The sequence below is a fragment of the Pinus tabuliformis genome, chromosome 4_1, assembly GCF_031772625.1.
Source record: "Pinus tabuliformis cultivar Carrire ecotype Pingquan chromosome 4_1, CPIR1, whole genome shotgun sequence".
Classification (NCBI taxonomy): Eukaryota; Viridiplantae; Streptophyta; class Pinopsida; order Pinales; family Pinaceae; genus Pinus; species Pinus tabuliformis.
In genome coordinates, this window is record NC_142303.1 from 633,385,033 (window position 1) to 633,395,731 (window position 10,699).

A 10,699-nucleotide genomic window follows, 5' to 3' on the forward strand; every position below is an offset into this window, starting at 1 on the left:
GATGTAATGTCGGAATTTATTGATGGCGTGCATGACTGCTAAGAACTCCTTCTTGGTCACTGTGTAGTTGAGCTCAGCTGGAGTTAGATTTTTACTTATGTAGTAAATGGCGTAAGGTTTCTTATCCTCCAGCTAGCCTAGAACAACACCTACAACAATATCTGATGCATCCATAGCTATGTGAAACGGCAATTCCCAATTAGGTCCTCGCAAGACCAGGGCTACTGATACACAACCTTTCAGCTTTAAGAAGGCCTACTCACACTTCCCTGTCCACAAGAAATCAACATCCTTCATGAGCAAGGAAAATAATGGTGATGCAATTCTTGAAAAAAATTCTATAAATCTTCTGTAATACCCTGCATGCCCCAAGAAACTACGTACCTCTTTCTGCATTTTGGGGGTTGGAATTTTTAGGATTACCTCTATTTTTGCAGGGTCTACCTTGATTTCGTCAGCAAAAATGTAATGTCCAAGCATGATCCCTTCAGTCATCATCATGTGACATTTCTCCATGCTCAAGGAAACATTGGTTTGTACACATCGTTCTAACACTTTTTCCAGATTGACTAATGCTGCTTCAAAAGCATCTCCATAAGGTGTGAAATCGTCCATGAAGATTTCCAGACAGTCATTCAATAAGTCGGAGAAAATTCCCAGAATTTCCCTTTGAAAGGTTGCTGGTGCATTACAGAGCCCAAAAGGTAACACTCTGTATGCGTAGGTTCCCTAAGAACAAGTAAAGGTTGTTTTATCTTGGTCTTTCGGCGCGATCTGTATCTAATTGTAGCCACTGAATCCATCCAAAAATGAAAAAAAATTCTTTCAGGAGAGAGTATCAAGGACGTGATCTACAAATGGTAATGGAAAATGGTCCTTCTGAGTGGCCTTGTTGAGTTCTCTATAGTCAACACAGACCCTCCACTTGCCATTCTTTTTAGGAACGATGAAAAGCGGTGACACCCACTGACTATCATATATTGGATAGATAAAATTAGCACTCAGGAGCTTTTGTAGTTCCTCTTTCACCACTTCCTTTAGTGCAGGGTTCATGCAACATTGTGGCTGTCTGACTGGTTTGAAACCATCCTTCAAATAAATACGATGAGTGCATAGGTTAGGGTGGATCCCTTTCATATCTGAATAATCAAATGCAAATGCCTTTTTATACTTCTGGAACAACTATAAGATTCATTGACTCTGTTTAGCAGTAAAATTGGGGTTAACATTCAAAAAATTTCCAGCCTCAATCTCAATTGGGTTGCTAGCAATATTCAGAGCTATCCTCATGTGTTCAAAATCTATATCTTCCACCTCTTCCTCCTCATTTTCATTTTCAACAGAAGCAACAGACAGGGAATTACTAATAAAACCATTAATAAGATCATCTTATGTTTCATCTTTAAAATATTGGGCTTTCCCTAGAGTGAGGAGTGGTAAGGAAAGATTTGACTTAGGCTCAAACTCATCCCACCAAGGGTTGTACACATCCACATTTGGTTTTTGCGGATAAAGATTAAGGTTTTGGGTTGCCTGGCCATTCGAGATCACCATGGATCCCTCCCTGTAGCCTATAAATGCATCCGCAGTGGCCATCCAAGGTCTCCCTAGGATTAAAGGATGCCCCCCCAAATTGGATTTGGGCTTATAGAATAAGGAAATCAGCCGGATATCTCCAAGAAGCTATCGTAATCACTATAACTTCTAACATCCCCTCGGGTTTAACACGGGACCTGTCTGCCAATTCCAACACAGTGGGGGTGTGTCTAAGTCCCTGTAGCCCAAAAGAGATGAAGAGATCTTTCGTCGTTACATTAATGGAAGCCCCAAGATCAATCAATGTATTTGGCTATGGGTTGATCATTAATGTAGACGATGACTGTAGGATTTCTTGGATCATTATGATTAGTAAGGGGAGGTTAAGCAGACATTAATTTAGTTAACTCTCCCATCACATGTATGGTGGCAGGGTCTTTAGGATCTCTTGATGCTAAAATCTCTCACTGTCTTAGCATAGATGGGTACTTCTTTAAGGGCTTGTAGCAAAGGGATTCATCCATACATATTTTGCAACTCCCTAAGGAAATCAGATTCAGGCTGGGAAGTCATCCTAGGTTCAGCCAGTCTCTAAGGATACGGGGGATCCTACGTAACAGCAGTTGAATATGTTGTTAAATGTGTATCAGCCTTCCCTAAAGTAGCTGTTACATATGTAACAGTTCTTCTCGGGTTGGTTTTTGCAGATGTAACAACTTCCTCTATATCAGCTGTTGTAGGCACATTAGCCGCCTCCGAGTCTTTGACTTCTCCTCTAGATGGTTCACAGTCTTCCTCCGTAATGATAGGGGAGTGACTGTGGTTAATTACCGTGGCTGGTGGTAATTGTATTTCATTAAATTCCACGGGGGTAATAAGGTAGGTCTGGAAGGTCGTAGGAGCCTCTATGCCTTGAGCTCCTTTATTGTTTGGGTTTGGGTTAGGTTGCACAGGTAGTTGAGGTCGTACAGGTGGCGGAGGAGCAAAAGCTTGGAAAGGAGGTAACTGAAGATGTTGCTGCATGGGTGGTGCAGGCAGAGCTGAAATCTGGGAATTTCCTCTCCAGTTTTGGTTCCACGGGTATGGGTACCATTGGTTCCAGGGTGAAAGGAACTGAGCTGAAGGAGGGACAAAATATTGCCATGGATATGGTTGATTATTATATGCATTGTTCCATGAATTGAAAGAGGAAAAGTCTTGAGACATACTTGGAGGTCGCAGTTTCCATGGCCTCCATAGTGCAATGAAGTAAGAGGACTGCACCTCTTTGCTTGATTCTCTAAGTGCTTCATTTAGTCAAGGAAACTCCGAACACTTCTCTGTCAAATGTTCCAGCTCGCAGATGTTACAAAGGTTGATGTTGTTCAGTTCGAATTCCCTGTAAGGATGTTTCTTCCAACAAGTCGAACAGAACATAGCTAGGGGTGTATCAGCTTCTCGTTGTGACTTTTTTATCTGTGTTGTTTTTATCTGGGTTGAGAGAGTACTGAGGATATTGGTCTTGAATTTTTGAACAAATTTCTGATCTCCGCTCTGGTTACTCCTCTGCCTGCAGATTTTTGTATGCGAACAAAGGCATCCCGAATTGTACTTCTTCCTCTAGATGATCCTCTAGAGCATCATAGGCAAAGCTTTATAATTTTCGCGAATGGCTCTTGTGATATATCCCCCTTGCCTAATAGGTTCAAGGTGTCAAGGCAGTCATCCCTCATTCCTCTGATGAATATAGTCTTCAAGATTTCTGGGTCTAAATTGCTGTGTTTAGACCTATGCAAATTGTAGTGGAATCATTCCACATAATATTCTAGGCTTTCTTCCTCCTTCTGTGTCATTCTGAATATCTCTTCCCTTAAGTCCCTGGTCCTACAATAGTCTTGGTACTTTGACAAGAACGTCTCCTTCATATCATTCCATGTTGAAATGGAAGTGGGGCCTAATCCCATGAACCATCTCAAGGCTGCTCCTTTTAAGGTAGCAGGAAATAGCTTTAACTTCTGAGCATTTGTTGTATAATCATAACTTCTACACAAGACATCGAACTCAAATATAAATGTATCCGGATCTTCCACAGTCATCCCCTTAAAGGATGGTAAGGATGATAGAGGAATATTCTTCATTGGATCTTCACCCTTGAGATTCCTAATTGGGAATTCAAAGGTGGTGGTAGTGGTGTCTGTTTTAGCATTGTTATCATTGTTGTCCCCCATGATTAATTCTTCTAACCCTTTCTGTAGTAGACGTTCTTCTAGTTGTGTTTGTGATGGCCCTGTAGACGCAATTAATGCCTCAAATACTCCTGGAGTTGGTTGTTTCACCGCACTACCTGTATCCGGATATTGATAAGTCTCTAAGTGCTTCTCCTTCTCAGGTGTCCGATGTTCCCCCTCGGTTTCCCCTTGGCCCTCGGTCCTCAAATTCTGGCTACTCACTTCCCCTTCCTGCTCATGAATCAAATCCTTGATCTTGAAGGTATGAGTGTTGGCCTTAGAATGATATGGTCCTGAGATGGAGGGATTGGAGGTTTCTACTTTCGCTATGGGAGTAACAACCTTCTGCGGCCCTATCTTCCTTGCATTCCTTTGAGAGCTGGACTGTTCTTTTTCCACCTTGGAGATTAATTCTTAGATAAATGTCTTCCTTCCCAAATCTTCACCCTTCATTTCCTTTTTACGACCCGTCATTCCTGTGACTTATTAGAGTGGGGGTGATTTCAATATCTCTATAAGTCCTAAAAAGTACACACATGGACCCTATGTGTATCAAATCAAACTCTAAGTATCTCAGCCTTCAATAATGGTGAGCCTGCCCAGGTATGTTAGAGCGATGTGCAGGTTCTTACCTCTCGTCTTACTGCCCAGAAACTGAAGAGTTGAAGACACACTAATAAAAGCATCAAAATGTCTTATGTGTCCTAGTGATCACAATGGTAAACCCACCCAAGTATGTTAGAACAATGCACAGGTTCTTACCTCTCACCTTACCACCCAGCAACTGTGGACTAGGAGCACTCTATATTAAACAAATAACTTGGCTCACTGTATCATCAACTTGCCATCCTCGGCAATGGTGCCAAAATGTAGTTTTGTTTTATCAACCTTAATTGACTCAGACTGCAACATTAACTGTCAACCCAGGGTAGGTCTTGTTGTTTCAATGGAGTTCGCACTATCTGTGCCAATACACTCCAGCCAAGCATAAGAAAGTGTAGAAAAACTGTAAAAGATGTCACTAATCTAAATTACTGAATCAATCATGTACGCAGATATAAAAACAATCCACAGAATTAAAGCACAACTCACAGCTATTGAAATAAAGGTGTGCCACACCTAGAAGTAACATCTATTTCAGCTGGTTACTATTCCTTTGTTGTTTAACTCTATGTAACAGCATAAGATAAATAGAAACAGCAACGAATGAAATCCACGATTTTTACAGCAATAGTGAGAAACTATAAATCGATAAACTGAACTAAAATGTACACTACCTAATCACTACAATCCCTGCCAAAGAGGGGGGCCCTTCCTCCTCGACAGGGCGCAGGAAGAACACAAAACTTGATTAATCAATCAGTCAAGAAGCAATAACAGCATCACCATGCTAATTGATATTAAAATAAGTTTAGGAATTACAGAAACAAAGTAACGGTACTCTTCTATATGCCGCCTTTGATACATAAAAAGCCAAGTCTTTTATAACTATTACATCTCGAAAATTAGAAAACAGATCAGTCATGAGAATCTCTGATTCTCATGCTGATCCAAAAATAAAGAAGTTGCAACCTATTGCTAAATAAATATACATTAGTTACAACTGCTTGAGTCTTGTTGCCTCAAAAATAAACAATCCTACTGCCGACAGCTGTTATGTGGAATAGTACCCACATTTCTAGCTTCGGTGCAACAGTATTGAGAAAATGATGGTTCGGGATGACACGACATAATTGATGACAACACTATTGGTGTAACGGTGGATCCACGCGAGGTGTAACAGCACCCGATGTGTAACAACAACCTGTAACAACACCGATGTGTAGCAGCAATCTGTAACAGCAGCCACCTATAACAGCAGTGATTTGTAACAACACCTAGTATGTAGCAGTAATATGTAACAACACTCAGGGTGTAACAGTGAACTGTTCTATCCTTTCCTGCAGTTAACTCCTGTTGCCTGTCTACTTCTGCGAGCCAACACCTGAAAAAGATAAACTTCCCAACATGCTCCTTCAATGCTCATCCAGTTAGCCACAAAAAGAAATAAAGCCTCGTATTTATTCGGTAAAATATAGCAAAATAACATGACAGTAAAATGGATTAAAAAGGTAAGAAAACAGGGAGTTTGGTCATATAAGGGCACAGGTCTGAAGGACATAAAGGTCAAAACAAGGGAAAGAAGGTGTGGAAAATGGGTGAAAAACCACACCCAACATATGTATGTCGTTGTCTACAAGATCATGATTAATATAAAATATTTTTTCGGAAGAAATCACATTGAAGATTTTGGTCGACGCATTTCGAACCAACGAGTGTGGTTCATCTTCAAGATAAGATGAAGAAACAGATCTGGAAAGTGGGTTAAATAGGAAAATATGCAATTCCTAACGGCTAGATGGAAACAACTAATTTGACTAAGAGAGGAAAAGTGAAATGATATATCTATATATATATATATATATATATATATATATATATATATATATATATATATATATATATATTAAATATATATTTTATTAAATATATACTTATTAATAAACAACTATATTTGGCTAGGTTTCTATTTAATAATATTTATTAATTAATTAATTACTTTATTTTTTATTTTTATTTTAATGATTATATTTAAATGGAAAAATTTATTTATTTTATTATTTTATTTAATGGATCCGAAAAGGACTAAGAAACAAGGATGAAACGAAAATTCTAATTAAGGGATAAGGATCATGATTGTTCTATGCTAACATTTATATATATATGTATGTATCCATGTATCTATTTTACTATTTGACAGGGTTGTCAGGGATCATTCTTGTGGAGGAATGATTGCTTATGCAGGAGAACGACATGAAGAGGTTCCTAGTCTTACGAGGGATCAATTAGGAAGAGTAGCCATGACAAATATATGAGGTCAGTATCATGTGGATATGATTTGGTATTGTATACTTGTATTATTCCTATGTTTGTGTTATGACAGGTAATGTTGAAGGATACATCAGCGAAGTGAAAGAAGTGTGGTCTGTGGCATGCTAGGATAAGCATGGATGAGATACTAGAAGCAAGGTTTCTTGGTAAGGACAGTGTGATTTTGGATGTGTGGTACTATTGTTGTGAATACATTGTATATGTTGTACATGTTGCATCTATGATGTGTGCACTTGTGGTGTTGAGTATGCATAGCATGTGTACATGTTATTTATGAAATGTTATGTACAAGATGGTACAAATAGGGTTGTGTGAATATTGCATATGGGGTGTTGTATACATATTGTACTATCTTCATTACATATATGTGGCGTGTATGCATATGGTGCTATGTACATGTTGGATAGCAATGTTGTGTACAGATGATGCTATGAACATGTTGGATATGCACTGTTATGTACAAGTGGTGTTTTGTGCATGTGGTACATGGGTACTATGTACATATGGTGTTGTGTACATGATTGTACAAGTGGTTTCATGTGTGTGTGGTGTTGTGTACACATTGTACAAGTGGCACTATGTGCATGTGGTGCTATATACATGTCGTGCATATGGCGTTGTGTACATGTGGTGTTGTGTACATGTTGTGCATGTGGTATTGTGTACGCATTGTATAGTGGTGTAGTGTACATGTGGCGTTGTGTACACATTGTGCAGGTGGTGCCATGTACATGTGATGTTGTACACACATTGTGCAGGTGGTGTGGTGTACTGGTGGTATTGTGTACATGTTGTACATATGGTACTGGTGTACGTGTGGTATTGTGTGCATGTCTTCGATGTTATGTTATGGGCATGCAGTATTATGTATGTGCATCATGTAGTCATGGTATTGTGGCATGCATACTCGTTGCGATGTACTCTGTGTAGTTACATTTATTAGGTGGTATTGCACATCGGGTATAGATGATGGACTATGTTGTACACTAGTTGTAAGTGTATGAGTTGTACGCCAAGTGTAGGTGCATGTATTGCATGATGTTGTGTGTCAGGTGTGGCTGTATGTGTTTTATGCACACTATGCGTATGTGCACCTGGTGGAGGAGCAGGCAAAAGTAAGGATCAATGAAGGATAAGTATTGGTATATTATTTCAATTTTACTATGCATGTGATTTATGATTCTGATATATGATGACTATATGTGATCCATCATTTTGGTTTATGATGGTTACATGTGATTTATTATTTTGATATATGATGTTGTGTTTGAGCTAATCTGATGTTATATCTTTATATATGCTGATTTAGTCAAATATGCTAGTTTGACTTGTTGTGACAAGAAGCGAACAGGATTGCAAATTTACCTTATTGAAGAGCTACCAATAAGTTATGATTTGAAGTTATTTCAATTTATTCTAAATCTAATGGAAGTTATGTTCTTGGTACTGAAAGAATAAACATGCCCAGTTGGGTGGTTGAAATCGACTACAAGAATTAGCAACAGCAGTAAAGGAATTGAAACAAGAAGTAGTATGTTGGTAAAGCACTTCAGGAGTAGGGCCATTGTGGGACACTGGTACCCAATAGTGTCTATTGATTTCCATGAGCATGCTATGACCAGTATGATTCGTTAAGGTAGGTTTATGCTTTGGTTTTGTATCTTCCGATGCAAGGAAGCCTTGCCAAGGGATGGACTGCCCGGGATGGGGGTTCCAGTGGAACTTGGAAGGTGAGTGACTGCTTGGAAGAGGTGACCGAGTTCCTTAGGGACTGTGTAGCAGAGAAGGGAAGGTTGTGGATGGCTTTGGTTTGGTCATTAGCATTTCTATATGGAATCAGATGCACATTGGGAGTGTGCCCTGGAACAATGAGTCGGTAATTGTTCGCTGAGAGGAAAAGTGGTGTGGGATTATAGTGCTGGACATTAGATGCATATTTGACTTTGCAATGGATTCTAGACTTCATGGGAAGGAGGTGGATCCTAGTATTACTTGAGGGTAGAGTTGTGAGCCTATGGATTCCCTTGTTACAGATATGGGATTCATATTCTCTTATTCGTTGGTTTAGCAGATGTGCATATGTGTATATGTGGTTATTGTAGATACCATAATGAGTTGTGTTATAAAGCTCCATCATGTTGTATGGTTTTTATCTGGTCATTTTTTCATGATGTTTTTCTTTTGAGCAGGTCATTCCTCGTAAATACTGTAACGAGTTGTGTTATAAAGCTCCATGGACAATATGCTTTGTTTTTAGTAGTCATGTTGGTTATAGGTGTCATTAAACACTGAGGACAGTGTTCCCCCAAGGGGGAGGGTTCTATAACATCCCTGGTGAAAATTCCATGTAAAAATATATAAATACCACGGATGATGGGACAAATATTCCAAACTAAATGGTGGGTAGGACATCCTAGTGTGTGTTCATTTGGTTGTTTATGGCTAAGGAAATTGGAAAAGGCAATGGCTAAGGCATTAAAGAGGAAAAAAGGTATTTTGGCACATTTATTTATGAAAATAATGGAAATTAGGAGAAAAGGAAGGTGAAAGGTCACATGTTGCATGTGAGGAGGAAATTGAAGGAAAATAATGGAAAATGAAGAAAATAAAGGCCTCATTAATAAAAAGGCTTCTGAGGATCAGTGGGAAAGACTTGGTCAGTTTAGCTTTGGAGCTCTCTCATTATTCTCTCTCTTTCTCATACTCTTGGACACTTAGATATTTCTTGGATCGCTTTGGCATTAGATCAAGAAAGGCAAAGAAGGCAAGAGGAAGCAAAGATCAAGCAGGGAAAGCCAGGATCAAGCATTTACAACAGGCTTCATTGCAGGTATCAACTTTCATGTGTATTTTCCTTGCTAGATTTTGCATGCATGGGATTGAATGTGTTTCTTTTCTACCATGGCATAGGTTTTGCCAGGTGTGATAGTATTTTCAGCCTAGCCTTTCCATTTCGTGATAACTTTGATGAGATGGGTTCTCTCATGTGTTTTGTGGGGGATGACCGGATTGGATTTGAAGTTGTGTAGGGTGGATCTCCAAATTGACAAACACATGGTGGCAGTGGTCCTTGAACCAAACTAAGGATGAATGAAGCCACTAGCCTGGTGACCCCTGAATCGGACTGTGGGTTACGATAAAGCCAGATTGTGTGCCTCGATGGGCTTAGGAATCCTTTCCAGTGAATGGCGGGATATATGGTAAAGCTAAGAGGTGGATTTTCTCTCCGTTGGGCCTAGTGATTCCGAGATGGAATGCATAGTAAAGCATGGAGAGTATGTCTCGGTGTAGGGCCTAGTGATCGCTGGATCAGACTGCGGATGCACGGTAAAATCCTGAGAGACTAGGAGGCACTCAAATTCCTCACGGTGTAGGCCGAGAACTCCGGTGGCATCCACACGGATTGGTGTTTTTGATGTGTTCTATGAGTCCCACATTCATGCTTGGAATATGGCACGGGGGGGTGATTGGATGAAGAGAAACTTGGCTCAACCAATCTATGGTCGGGTGGAACGTGGTAGTCCCATCACCGGTTGGTTCATTGCATTATTAATGAAAAATTCATTCCATTGATTTTCATGCGCAAATGTACTGATGTATGTATAGATTTTGATGGCTGATATGTTTATTGTATTTTTGTTTCTATTATGTTTTTTATATGTAAATTTACCCTGGAGGGTGTTACATTAGGGGATAACATACGTGTGAGTGATTTGAGTGTTAAGGGTTAGGGTTTAAGATGGGGTAATTAAGGGTCAAGGATAGGGGTACTTAATGGTTTAGGGGTTTATAAGAGATCAAGGGATAATTTCATAGGGGTTAATAGTTTATTGGACATCCAAGGGTTAGGTGTACTTAGGAGTAGTTGGTTTTCTATATCGAGTAACCATGAGCTTGGATGAGAGAAAGAAACAAATACAACAAATCAATGTGATCATGAAACTTGTGTAATTTAGAAAGATGTTTAAGATTATGTTGAAAATTTTTAGGAACAATCACCTGACAATCATCAAACCATTTTCATT